The 13,807-nt window shown below is 40.4% G+C and overlaps 1 protein-coding gene across 1 annotated transcript in view; it reads right to left on the minus strand.

Annotated features, from left to right (window-relative positions):
• The window catches only part of LOC106561808 (anoctamin-5), a 77,155-nt gene that overhangs the window by 49,201 nt on the left and 14,147 nt on the right, over positions 1 to 13,807 (minus strand). The gene's annotated exons all lie outside the window — the stretch shown is intronic.

Below are 13,807 nucleotides of genomic sequence, written 5' to 3' on the forward strand. Positions count from 1 at the left end.
GAGAGAGGGAGAGAGAGAGCAGAGGAGAGAGCCAGCGAGAGATGAGAGAGAGAGAGCAGAGCAGAGGAGAGAGCCAGCGAGAGATGAGAGAGAGGGGGAGAGAGAGAGCAGAGGAGAGAGAGAGCCAGCGAGAAGAGAGAGAGAGAGAGAGAGAGAGAGAGAGAGAGAGAGAGGGGGAGAGAGAGAGCAGAGGAGAGAGAGAGCCAGCGAGAAGAGAGAGAGAGAGAGAGAGGGGGAGAGCGAGAGAGAGAGAGAGGGGGAGAGAGAGGGGGAGAGCGAGAGAGAGAGAGGAGGCTTCTAGATAACGTCAGCATATCAGCAGCAGAGCCTCCTGTCTGCCAGTAACCCACTAATGTAATGGTTGAGTTCCTGCCAGACTACATTGTAGACAGACACATGTCAGATCTTACAATGCGTGGATAGGTATTTAACATATCAGCTAACCACATCATATGGTGCATTCAGAAAGTATTCAGACCCCTTCACTTTTTCCACATTTTGTTACGTTACATCCTTATTCTAAAATTGACTAAATACCTGTTTTTCCTCATCAATATACGCTCAATACTCCATACCTTATTTATGTAAGTATTTAGACCCTTTGCTATGAGACTCGAAATTGAGATCAGGTGCATCCTGTTTCCATTGATCATCCTTGAGATGTTTCTACAACTTGATTGGAGTCCACCTGTGGTAAATTCAATTGATTGGACATGATTTGGAAAGGCACACACCTGTCTATATAAAGGTCACACAGTTGACAGTGCATGTCAGAGCAAAAACCAAAGTCATGAGGTTGAAGGAATTGTCCGTAGAGCTCCAAGACAGGATTGTGTCGAGGCACAGATCTGGGGAAGGGTACCAAAACATTTCTGAAGCATTTTAGGTCCCCAAGAACATAGTGGTCTCCATCATTCTTAAATTTGCTTTGTCATTATGTGGTATTGTGATGTCATTATGGGGTATTGTGATGTCATTATGGGGTATTGTGATGTCATTATGGGGTATTGTGTGTAGATTGATGAGGAAAAAAACAATTTAATCAATTTTAGAATAAAGCTGTAACGTAACGAAATGTGGAAATAGATGAAGGGGTCCTATTTTCCGAATGCACTGATGCCAGACTGCACAGTCGATGACGTGGCATGCAATCACTGTCCGATGCAGTGCAACACAAGTCGACCAATAACAGCTCTTTGTTTCAACACCAGGGGAGGAAGTGACCTCATAACACTAGGAAGTGATGTCATAACAGGGGCAGAACGTAGCTAAGACGCCAGGGAGCATCTTAATGTACAGAATGAAGAGAATACAGAACTGTGAGAGTATAGAGGTATGACAAATGCATTGTGACTTCTCTGATTTCCTCAATGCATTTTGTTTTTTAATCTATACATGAAACATCCATTCACTACATTCCCCTGATGATAGAACGCAGAGCATCAAAACAGAAAGCCATTTTGTTTTCTTGGAGAAGAAAACTTGAATCAGGTTGAGCACTGCAAAAATAACCCAGAGATGCTAGAACCATGACTCGCTGACATCTCTGCCTGACAACATTCAGAGATACATGTTGCTGACAAAGCAATTCAAGGAGCCTATATCCGACACTATAGTACACAATGAACACATACACTATGGCTATTCGTCGTTCAACCAAATCAATACAAACAACCTTAAGACCTGAAAACAACACCAGAGAACAAAGTACAGAGACAAGCCATGGCATGATAACATCAGATACATGTTTCTGTAATTGACTGGGCCATGTGTCATGTAATCTACAGATGAACCCTGAGGAACGTCAACAAACCATAAACTCGTGAAGAAACCAATTCGATCCCTATATTCACTTTTTCCCTTGGCCCTAACCCTTCAACGTTTGCAGATCTGTAAGGTGGAAATCAATAATGGTACAGACAAAAAGGTGCTATCCAGAACCGAAAAAGGGGTCTTCGGCTGTCCACATAAGGAGAACCTTTTGAAGAACCCCTTTCGGTTACAGGTAGAATCCGTTCCAGAGTTTTCACAGACGGCTCTACATGGTACCTAAAAGAGTTCTACCTGGAACCAAAAATATATTATACTGTTCTGTAGACTTCACCATGCTGTAAATATATTATACTGTACTGTAGACTTCACTATGTTGTAAATATATTATACTGTATATAGGCTTCACCATGTTGTAAATATATTATACTGTTCTGTAGACTTCACCATGTTGTAAATATATTATACTGTATATAGGCTTCACCATGTTGTAAATATATTATACTGTATATAGGCTTCACCATGTTGTAAATATATTATACTGTATATAGGCTTCACCATGTTGTAAATATATTATACTGTACTGTATATAGGCTTCACCATGTTGTAAATATATTATACTGTATATAGGCTTCACCATGTTGTAAATATATTATACTGTATATAGGCTTCACCATGTTGTAAATATATTATACTGTTCTGTAGACTTCACCATGTTGTAAATATATTATACTGTATATAGGCTTCACCATGTTGTAAATATATTATACTGTACTGTATATAGGCTTCACCATGTTGTACATATATTATACTGTATATAGGCTTCACCATGTTGTAAATATATTATACTGTACTGTATATAGGCTTCACCATGTTGTAAATATATTATACTGTATATAGGCTTCACCATGCTGTAAATATATTATACTGTATATAGGCTTCACCATGTTGTAAATATATTATACTGTATATAGGCTTTACCATGTTGTAAATATATTATACTGTACTGTATATAGGCTTCACCATGTTGTAAATATATTATACTGTATATAGGCTTCACCATGTTGTAAATATATTATACTGTACTGTATATAGGCTTCACCATGTTGTAAATATATTATACTGTACTGTATATAGGCTTCACCATGTTGTAAATATATTATACTGTATATAGGCTTCACCATGTTGTAAATATATTATACTGTATATAGGCTTCACCATGTTGTAAATATATTATACTGTATATAGGCTTCACCATGTTGTACATATATTATACTGTATATAGGCTTCACCATGTTGTAAATATATTATACTGTATATAGGCTTCACCATGTTGTAAATATATTATACTGTATATAGGCTTCACCATGTTGTAAATATATTATACTGTACTGTATATAGGCTTCACCATGTTGTAAATATATTATACTGTATATAGGCTTCACCATGTTGTAAATATATTATACTGTATATAGGCTTCACCATGTTGTACATATATTATACTGTATATAGGCTTCACCATGTTGTAAATATATTATACTGTACTGTATATAGGCTTCACCATGTTGTAAATATATTATACTGTATATAGGCTTTACCATGTTGTAAATATATTATACTGTACTGTATATAGGCTTCACCATGTTGTAAATATATTATACTGTATATAGGCTTCACCATGTTGTAAATATATTATACTGTACTGTATATAGGCTTCACCATGTTGTAAATATATTATACTGTACTGTATATAGGCTTCACCATGTTGTAAATATATTATACTGTATATAGGCTTCACCATGTTGTAAATATATTATACTGTACTGTATATAGGCTTCACCATGTTGTAAATATATTATACTGTATATAGGCTTCACCATGTTGTACATATATTATACTGTATATAGGCTTCACCATGTTGTAAATATATTATACTGTACTGTATATAGGCTTCACCATGTTGTAAATATATTATACTGTATATAGGCTTTACCATGTTGTAAATATATTATACTGTACTGTATATAGGCTTCACCATGTTGTAAATATATTATACTGTATATAGGCTTCACCATGTTGTAAATATATTATACTGTATATAGGCTTCACCATGTTGTACATATATTATACTGTTCTGTAGACTTCACTATGTTGTAAATATATTATACTGTATATAGGCTTCACCATGTTGTAAATATATTATACTGTACTGTATATAGGCTTCACCATGTTGTAAATATATTATACTGTATATAGGCTTCACCATGTTGTAAATATATTATACTGTATATAGGCTTCACCATGTTGTAAATATATTATACTGTATATAGGCTTCACCATGTTGTAAATATATTATACTGTATATAGGCTTCACCATGTTGTAAATATATTATACTGTATATAGGCTTCACCATGTTGTAAATATATTATACTGTATATAGGCTTCACCATGTTGTAAATATATTATACTGTATATAGGCTTCACCATGTTGTAAATATATTATACTGTATATAGGCTTCACCATGTTGTAAATATATTATACTGTATATAGGCTTCACCATGTTGTAAATATATTATACTGTACTGTATATAGGCTTCACCATGTTGTAAATATATTATACTGTACTGTATATAGGCTTCACCATGTTGTAAATATATTATACTGTATATAGGCTTCACCATGTTGTAAATATATTATACTGTATATAGGCTTCACCATGTTGTAAATATATTATACTGTACTGTATATAGGCTTCACCATGTTGTACATATATTATACTGTATATAGGCTTCACCATGTTGTACATATATCCCATTTAATTCAGATGTAGACCATGGGTCTATGCCAACACGCCCTGACTGTGGAGGGGATGGTCACAGTGTACAGAACATACATAGGGATTCCATATGTGTAATCTATAATTACAGGAAATAAGAGAGAGAGAGAGAGAGAGAGAGCTGTTGTGTACTAACGACGTCTCGGTCTCAAAGACAGCAGCCTCCCAGCTTCCTCCCTGCCGTGGATAACATGGTGCCATGGATAACATAGGCTAGGCCTCCCTGTCATGGATCTCTGGGCTGTTCTAGTGGTCTAGCTCAGATAAATGCTTAGAGGAACTAATTCGGGCACCAGGGAAGGTTAAACAGGGTTAGCGAGGAATTACGGTAAAAGGGCAGTTCCTTTTCTTCTACTAAAGTAGTAAGGATATGTAATTTTCCCTCTGATGAGATGATGAGCGGTGAGCTTAATGTTAACTCCCTGTAAAGATGAGTGAAACCACTGGATCGCACACACTCTTAGAAAAAAGGGTTCCAAAAGGGTTATACTATATAAAGGGTTGTCCCCAATAGGGTAACCATTTTTTTGGGTTCCAAGTAGAACCCTTTTTGGTTCTAGGTAGAACTGAACAATTTTGTGTTCCATGTAGAACCCTCTGTGAAAAGGGTTCTACATGGAACCCAAAATGATTCTACCTAGAACCCAGAGGGTTCTACCTGGAACTGAAAAGGGTTCTTCAAATGCATCTCCAATGGGGACAGCCAAAGAACCCTTTTAGGTTCTAGATAGCTCCTTTTGTCTCAAAGTGTAGAAGCTATTAGATAACCATAGTGCTCATTGGAAGACTGAACAAAACCTATTCTGAAGTGATAGGTTTCTTAACTAGAAAAAAAAATCTCACTCTGAAATATCAAATCTAAATGTATTTACAACTTTATACAAGCCTTCCTACGGTATTTTAAGACTTTATCACTTAAAGGCAGATTGTCACGCCCTGATCTGTTTCCCTGTCTTTGTGATTGTCACTCGTTTTCCCCATTAGTCCCTGGGTATTTATTCCTGTGTTCCCTGTTCGTCTTGTCAAGTCCCCCCCCCCCCCCTTATCTCTGTTTGCTTGTCCTCCCGGGTTTTGACCCTTGCCTGCCTTGACTCTGAACCCGCCTGTCTGACCATACTGCCTGCCTGCCACTCTGTATCTCCTGGACTCTGACCTTGTTATGATCTTTTGCCTGTCCACGAACGTTCTCTTGTCTGCCCCTTGGATTAAAATAAATATCAGAGACTCGAACCATCTGCCTCTCGTGCCTGAATCTGGGTCTCGCCCTGTGCCATTATAGCAGATAACATTAGAAGCCAGAAGTGCAGTCAGAAACGTGATTTGCCTGTTTTGTGTATATATATATGTCCACACTATGAGGTTGGAATAATACTGTGAAATTGTGTAACTGATGATAATGCCCTTTTAGTGTATGAGCTGTTTGAAAAGACCCCCTGAAATGTCAGCCTGTTTTGGTGGGATGGAGCTTTGGGCTGCCTTGTGACATCACCAGGCGGTAAATTAGTTAATAGACCAATAAGAAAGAGCGTTCCAAACCTCTCTGCCAATAACAGCTAGTTTTCAGTTTTTCCCTCCCCACTCAAATCCTTCCCAGACAGTCCCAGCAAAATTCTTGCTTGAGAAATTGCTCTATGCAAAGAAGCTATTTTTGATCATTGCAAACAATCACAGTAAGGTACTTAATTGTTACCCAGACATGATGAAAAATGTCTGCATTGGAGCTTTAAGTAAAGTATGAGTCAAACACGGAAGGGGTTTAGAATGCAGTACAGTGGTCTAATAGGAAGGGTTTAGAATGCAGTACAGTGGTCTAACAGGAAGGGGTTTAGAATGCAGTACAGTGGTCTAACAGGAAGGGGTTTAGAATGCAGTACAGTGGTCTAACAGGAAGGGTTTAGAATGCAGTACAGTGGTCTAACAGGAAGGGTTTAGAATGCAGTACAGTGGTCTAACAGGAAGGGGTTTAGAATGCAGTACAGTGGTCTAACAGGAAGGGGTTTAGAATGCAGTACAGTGGTCTAACAGGAAGGGGTTTAGAATGCAGTACAGTGGTCTAACAGGAAGGGTTTAGAATGCAGTACAGTGGTCTAACAGGAAGGGGTTTAGAATGCAGTACAGTGGTCTAATAGGAAGGGTTTAGAATGCAGTACAGTGGTCTAACAGGAAGGGTTTAGAATGCAGTACAGTGGTCTAACAGGAAGGGGTTTAGAATGCAGTACAGTGGTCTAACAGGAAGGGGTTTAGAATGCAGTACAGTGGTCTAATAGGAAGGGTTTAGAATGCAGTACAGTGGTCTAATAGGAAGGGGTTTAGAATGCAGTACAGTGGTCTAATAGGAAGGGTTTAGAATGCAGTACAGTGGTCTAACAGGAAGGGGTTTAGAATGCAGTACAGTGGTCTAATAGGAAGGGTTTAGAATGCAGTACAGTGGTCTAACAGGAAGGGTTTAGAATGCAGTACAGTGGTCTAATAGGAAGGGGTTTAGAATGCAGTACAGTGGTCTAACAGGAAGGGTTTAGAATGCAGTACAGTGGTCTAACAGGAAGGGGTTTAGAATGCAGTACAGTGGTCTAATAGGAAGGGTTTAGAATGCAGTACAGTGGTCTAACAGGAAGGGTTTAGAATGCAGTACAGTGGTCTAATAGGAAGGGTTTAGAATGCAGTACAGTGGTCTAACAGGAAGGGTTTAGAATGCAGTACAGTGGTCTAATAGGAAGGGGTTTAGAATGCAGTACAGTGGTCTAACAGGAAGGGGTTTAGAATGCAGTACAGTGGTCTAATAGGAAGGGTTTAGAATGCAGTACAGTGGTCTAATAGGAAGGGTTTAGAATGCAGTACAGTGGTCTAACAGGAAGGGTTTAGAATGCAGTACAGTGGTCTAACAGGAAGGGTTTAGAATGCAGTACAGTGGTCTAACAGGAAGGGTTTAGAATGCAGTACAGTGGTCTAACAGGAAGGGTTTAGAATGCAGTACAGTGGTCTAATAGGAAGGGTTTAGAATGCAGTACAGTGGTCTAATAGGAAGGGTTTAGAATGCAGTACAGTGGTCTAACAGGAAGGGTTTAGAATGCAGTACAGTGGTCTAACAGGAAGGGGTTTAGAATGCAGTACAGTGGTCTAACAGGAAGGGGTTTAGAATGCAGTACAGTGGTCTAATAGGAAGGGGTTTAGAATGCAGTACAGTGGTCTAATAGGAAGGGTTTAGAATGCAGTACAGTGGTCTAATAGGAAGGGTTTAGAATGCAGTACAGTGGTCTAATAGGAAGGGTTTAGAATGCAGTACAGTGGTCTAACAGGAAGGGTTTAGAATGCAGTACAGTGGTCTAACAGGAAGGGGTTTAGAACGCAGTACAGTGGTCTAATAGGAAGGGGTTCAGAATGCAGTACAGTGGTCTAACAGGAAGGGGTTTAGAATGCAGTACAGTGGTCTAATAGGAAGGGTTTAGAATGCAGTACAGTGGTCTAACAGGAAGGGTTTAGAATGCAGTACAGTGGTCTAACAGGAAGGGGTTTAGAATGCAGTACAGTGGTCTAATAGGAAGGGTTTAGAATGCAGTACAGTGGTCTAACAGGAAGGGTTTAGAATGCAGTACAGTGGTCTAACAGGAAGGGTTTAGAATGCAGTACAGTGGTCTAACAGGAAGGGTTTAGAATGCAGTACAGTGGTCTAACAGGAAGGGGTTTAGAATGCAGTACAGTGGTCTAACAGGAAGGGTTTAGAATGCAGTACAGTGGTCTAATAGGAAGGGTTTAGAATGCAGTACAGTGGTCTAACAGGAAGGGGTTTAGAATGCAGTACAGTGGTCTAATAGGAAGGGTTTAGAATGCAGTACAGTGGTCTAATAGGAAGGGGTTTAGAATGCAGTACAGTGGTCTAATAGGAAGGGTTTAGAATGTAGTACAGTGGTCTAACAGGAAGGGTTTAGAATGCAGTACAGTGGTCTAACAGGAAGGGTTTAGAATGCAGTACAGTGGTCTAATAGGAAGGGTTTAGAATGCAGTACAGTGGTCTAATAGGAAGGGTTTAGAATGTAGTACAGTGGTCTAACAGGAAGGGGTTTAGAATGCAGTACAGTGGTCTAACAGGAAGGGGTTTAGAATGCAGTACAGTGGTCTAATAGGAAGGGTTTAGAATGCAGTACAGTGGTCTAACAGGAAGGGGTTTAGAATGCAGTACAGTGGTCTAACAGGAAGGGGTTTAGAATGCAGTACAGTGGTCTAATAGGAAGGGTTTAGAATGCAGTACAGTGGTCTAACAGGAAGGGGTTTAGAATGCAGTACAGTGGTCTAACAGGAAGGGGTTTAGAATGCAGTACAGTGGTCTAACAGGAAGGGTTTAGAATGCAGTACAGTGGTCTAACAGGAAGGGTTTAGAATGCAGTACAGTGGTCTAACAGGAAGGGGTTTAGAATGCAGTACAGTGGTCTAATAGGAAGGGGTTTAGAACGCAGTACAGTGGTCTAATAGGAAGGGTTTAGAATGCAGTACAGTGGTCTAACAGGAAGGGTTTAGAATGCAGTACAGTGGTCTAACAGGAAGGGTTTAGAATGCAGTACAGTGGTCTAACAGGAAGGGGTTTAGAATGCAGTACAGTGGTCTAACAGGAAGGGGTTTAGAATGCAGTACAGTGGTCTAACAGGAAGGGGTTTAGAATGCAGTACAGTGGTCTAACAGCAAGGGTTTAGAATGCAGTACAGTGGTCTAATAGGAAGGGTTTAGAATGCAGTACAGTGGTCTAACAGGAAGGGTTTAGAATGCAGTACAGTGGTCTAACAGGAAGGGTTTAGAATGCAGTACAGTGGTCTAATAGGAAGGGTTTAGAATGCAGTACAGTGGTCTAACAGGAAGGGTTTAGAATGCAGTACAGTGGTCTAACAGGAAGGGTTTAGAACGCAGTACAGTGGTCTAACAGGAAGGGTTTAGAATGCAGTACAGTGGTCTAATAGGAAGGGTTTAGAATGCAGTACAGTGGTCTAACAGGAAGGGTTTAGAATGCAGTACAGTGGTCTAATAGGAAGGGTTTAGAATGCAGTACAGTGGTCTAACAGGAAGGGGTTTAGAATGCAGTACAGTGGTCTAATAGGAAGGGTTTAGAATGCAGTACAGTGGTCTAATAGGAAGGGTTTAGAATGCAGTACAGTGGTCTAACAGGAAGGGTTTAGAATGCAGTACAGTGGTCTAATAGGAAGGGGTTTAGAATGCAGTACAGTGGTCTAACAGGAAGGGTTTAGAATGCAGTACAGTGGTCTAATAGGAAGGGTTTAGAATGCAGTACAGTGGTCTAACAGGAAGGGTTTAGAATGCAGTACAGTGGTCTAACAGGAAGGGGTTTAGAATGCAGTACAGTGGTCTAACAGGAAGGGGTTTAGAATGCAGTACAGTGGTCTAACAGGAAGGGGTTTAGAATGCAGTACAGTGGTCTAACAGGAAGGGTTTAGAATGCAGTACAGTGGTCTAACAGGAAGGGGTTTAGAATGCAGTACAGTGGTCTAACAGGAAGGGTTTAGAATGCAGTACAGTGGTCTAACAGGAAGGGTTTAGAATGCAGTACAGTGGTCTAACAGGAAGGGGTTTAGAAAGCAGTACAGTGGTCTAACAGGAAGGGGTTTAGAACGCAGTACAGTGGTCTAACAGGAAGGGGTTTAGAATGCAGTACAGTGGTCTAATAGGAAGGGGTTTAGAATGCAGTACAGTGGTCTAACAGGAAGGGTTTAGAATGCAGTACAGTGGTCTAACAGGAAGGGTTTTAGATTTCCGATTAGATGCCGTTGAAGAGGAGACTGATTAGACATCCTCATAAAAACTGGTCACATGATGCAGAAACCTGACCACTACTTAGAGAGGCAGGCAGTGAGGGGGGATGGGCGACCCACATTACACAAGAAACAACACACTTCACTGCAGCACTGTCATGAGGATAGGGCAGGGTCATGAGGATAGGGCAGGTTCATGAGGATAGGACAGGGTCATGAGGATAAGAGGGTCATGAGGATAGGACAGGGTCATGAGGATAGGACAGGGTAATGAGGATAGGACAGGGTCATGAGGATAGGGCAGGGTCATGAGGATAGGGCAGGGTCATGAGGATAAGAGGGTCATGAGGATAGGGCAGGGTCATGAGGAAAGGGCAGGGTCATGAGGATAGGGCAGGGTCATGAGGATAGGGCAGGGTCATGAGGATAAGACAGGGTCATGAGGATAGGACAGGGTCAGAGGGTAGGGCAGGGTCATGAGGATAGGACAGGGTCATGAGGATAAGACAGGGTCATGAGGATAGGACAGGGTCATGAGGATAGGGCAGGGTCATGAGGATAGGACAGGGTCATGAGGATAGGGCAGGGTCATGAGGATAAGACAGGGTCATGAGGATAGGACAGGGTCATGAGGATAAGACAGGGTCATGAGGAAAGGGCAGGGTCATGAGGATAGGACAGGGTCATGAGGATAGGGCAGGGTCATGAGGATAAGACATACACAGGGCTGCATGGCCCACCATACACATACTGCTACCATAGGGCAATATACTGCTACCATAGGGCAATATACTTCTACCATAGGGTAATATACTGCTACCATAGGGTATTATACTGCTACCATAGGGTAATATACTGCTACCATAGGGTAATATACTGCTACCATAGGGTAATATACTGCTACCATAGGGTAATATACTGCTACCATAGGGTAGGATATGGCTACCATAGGGTATTATACTGCTACCATAGGGCAATATACTGCTACCATAGGGTAATATACTGCTACCATAGGGTATTATACTGCTACCATAGGGTATTATACTGCTACCATAGGGTATTATACTGCTACCATAGGGTAATATACTGCTACCATAGGGTATTATACTGCTACCATAGGGTAATATACTGCTACCATAGGGTATTATACTGCTACCATAGGGTATTATACTGCTACCATAGGGTAATATACTGCTACCATAGGGTATTATACTGCTACCATAGGGCAATATACTGCTACCATAGGGTAATATACTGCTACCATAGGGTAGTATGGCTACCATAGGGTATTATACTTCTACCATAGGGTATTATACTGCTACCATAGGGTAATATACTGCTACCATAGGGTATTATACTGCTACCATAGGGTATTATACTGCTACCATAGGGTATTATACTGCTACCATAGGGTAATATACTGCTACCATAGGGTAGGATATGGCTACCATAGGGTATTATACTGCTACCATAGGGTAATATACTGCTACCATAGGGTATTATACTGCTACCATAGGGTATTATACTGCTACCATAGGGTATTATACTGCTACCATAGGGTAATATACTGCTACCATAGGGTATTACACTGCTACCATAGGGTATTATACTGCTACCATAGGGTAATATACTTCTACCATAGGGTATTATACTGCTACCATAGGGTATTATACTGCTACCATTGGGTAATATACTGCTACCATAGGGTATTATACTTCTACCATAGGGTAATATACTGCTACCATAGGGTAATATACTGCTACCATAGGGTATTATACTTCTACCATAGGGCAATATACTGCTACCATAGGGTATTATACTGCTACCATAGGGTATTATACTGCTACCATAGGGTATTATACTGCTACCATAGGGTAATATACTGCTACCATAGGGTATTATACTGCTACCATAGGGTATTATACTGCTACCATAGGGTATTATACTGCTACCATAGGGTATTATACTGCTACCATCGGGTAATATACTGCTACCATAGGGTATTATACTGCTACCATAGGGTATTATACTGCTACCATAGGGTATTATACTGCTACCATAGGGTATTATACTGCTACCATAGGGTATTATACTTCTACCATAGGGTATTATACTGCTACCATAGGGTAATATACTGCTACCATAGGGTATTATACTGCTACCATAGGGTAGGATATGGCTACCATAGGGTATTATACTGCTACCATAGGGTATTATACTGCTACCATAGGGTAGTATGGCTACCATAGGGTATTATACTGCTACCATAGGGTATTATACTGCTACCATAGGGTAATATACTGCTACCATAGGGTATTATACTTCTACCATAGGGTAATATACTGCTACCATAGGGTATTATACTGCTACCATAGGGTATTATACTGCTACCATAGGGTATTATACTGCTACCATAGGGTATTATACTGCTACCATAGGGTATTATACTGCTACCATAGGGTAATATACTGCTACCATAGGGTATTATACTGCTACCATAGGGTAGGATATGGCTACCATTGTGTGTGTGTGTGTGTGTGTGTGTGTGTGTGTGTGTGTGTGTGTGTGTGTGTGTGTGTGTGTGTGTGTGTGTGTGTGTGTGTGTGTGTGAGAGAGAAAGAGAGAGCTGTTATTGCACCTAACCCTGACTGTATAATCACAGGTGAGAACAAAACAACTGTTTTTCATTTTTAATGAGGAACACATGAGTTCATATCTCCTTGTTTCCATGCCCAAGGTCCACAGCAGAAGGGTTTTAGATGCTTTGCAGAATGTGCATGTTACCGATGTGAAATAGCTAGCTAGTTAGCGGTGGTGCGCGCTAATAGCGTTTCCAATCAGGTGACGTCACTCGCTCCGATACCTGAAGTAGTTGTTCCCCTTTGCTCTGCCGCGGTTTTTGTGGCGCGATGGGTAACGATGCTTCGTGGGGGTGTCAGTTGTTGATGTGTGCAGAGGGTCCCTGGTTCGAACCCAGGTTGGGGCGAGGAGAGGGACGGAAAGCTATACTGTTACATGCACGCAATACCTTCCACAAGTGTACTATTTTAACAGTATGTTGCAAAATAAAATCAAAACGTCCTAATTTTTCATGTGATGCTTGTCACTAAAAGTCCTAGTTAAAAAATCATGGAGGAGGAACGAAGTCAGGGTGTTTTACGACAGCTACGTCATTCTAACAGTTGGTGCACTATCTGACGTAAGACAATGGAGTAAAACAATGGCGTCACATATATCATCACATATACAGTACCAGTCAACAGTTTGGACACTACCTACTCGTTCAACTGTTTTTCTTAATTTTTCACTATTATTTTCGACATTGCAGAATAATAGTGAAGACATCAAAACTATGAAATAACACATATGGAATCACGTCGTAACCAAAAAAAAAGTGTTAAACAAATTCTTCAAAGTGACAGCTTTGCACACTCTTGACATTCTCT

Source organism: Salmo salar, chromosome 10 (assembly GCF_965601325.2).
Source record: "Salmo salar chromosome 10, fSalSal1, whole genome shotgun sequence".
Classification (NCBI taxonomy): Eukaryota; Metazoa; Chordata; class Actinopteri; order Salmoniformes; family Salmonidae; genus Salmo; species Salmo salar.